This window comes from Rhyacophila brunnea, unplaced genomic scaffold (genome assembly GCF_057557595.1).
Source record: "Rhyacophila brunnea isolate RB1 unplaced genomic scaffold, BYU_Rbru_1.0 scaffold_18, whole genome shotgun sequence".
NCBI lineage: Eukaryota > Metazoa > Arthropoda > Insecta > Trichoptera > Rhyacophilidae > Rhyacophila > Rhyacophila brunnea.
Genome location: NW_028232837.1, coordinates 25,016,621 through 25,017,990, shown reverse-complemented (window position 1 = coordinate 25,017,990; position 1,370 = coordinate 25,016,621).

Genomic DNA, 1,370 nt, shown 5'->3' with positions numbered 1-1,370 from the left:
TCTTATTTTTTTTTATGAACAAACTCCTTTTCCCCAGAGATTAAATATTATTTTTATTGAACATACATAATATTTAAAAAAAAATATGACGCCCAGTGGGACTCAATCCCGCAGCCACTGGATTCACGCCATTTTGATTTACTAATTGCGTCCTATCTAATTACAACTAAATTAACTAGTTGTTTTTACATTCTGAATTCAAAATTATGTAAATAGATTATCTACAATGTTTAAGGAATGTTCAGCTAATGCTTTGAAAATACCATAAAACTCCATTTTGACCTTCGTTGGGCATGTGGGCCCTTAATATCGTTTTGTAAACTGCAGAAAAAGTGATGATCTGATGGGGCCAGTTCAGTAGAATATGGTGGATGTGCCATTTAACCCGGCCGGCGCCGATGTCACACACCTTGTACAAATCGGCCAAATTCGCAATGCGCATGTGTATAAATCGATGTCACCGCGTCCATATTTATCATACGGGACTGATTTTTTCACGTAAATTTGGCCTGATTTGTCCTTCTCCTGCCACCTATGACATATTTTAAAAGCATTGGTTCTAAATATAAAATAATCACCAAAGTTTCGAACCAATTCGTACGGCCAAGTTTTGCCGGTCGACAGAAATCAGTTTGAACTGCGCGCCGCGACTGCGCAGTATACGACAGACTTTCAACCGAGCGGGCCATTGCGCGGGATTGTATTTATCGCATACAAGTTGAATATTTACCGCAATCGTTGATAAATACTTTTTTTGCTGTCTGGTGTACTTATCACATTAAAACTGGCATGATTAACTATTGAACGTATGATTTTATTTTACCGCGATTTTTAAAATACTTTTTGTACTGTCTACCGTGTCCCATTTTAGTGAATGTGAAAATTAATACTGATATCAATAACTATTGTGTGTGAGTTTAATGGTTTCTGTGATTTGGCGTTCCCTAATACTGTAGTTAAACATTTTAAAAACATTTCATAGTTTTATAGTGCGTAAATATGGAGGAAGAAAATGTGCGTACTAATGAGGAATTGGACATGCTGGAATTGGAACAGCATGAGACTGATCATGACGTCGACGATACGGACTCTGACGAGCCAATTGAATTTTTGCGGTCGTGGAGAACTGGCCCGTATATTCCAATAGTTCACGAATTCAATGATTGTCGATCTGGCGTGACATCGAACGACTTGAACGAATCCTCTCCCGAATGTCTTTTCTTTGAACATTTTTTGAATAAAAATATAATGTCGGAAATAGTGAACCAAACGAATACATTTTTTAACCATTCGTACAGTGCGGGAGACCTTGGACCGAAATCGCGATCACACAATTGGACAGACACGTCAGTGCCGGAGTTGTATACATT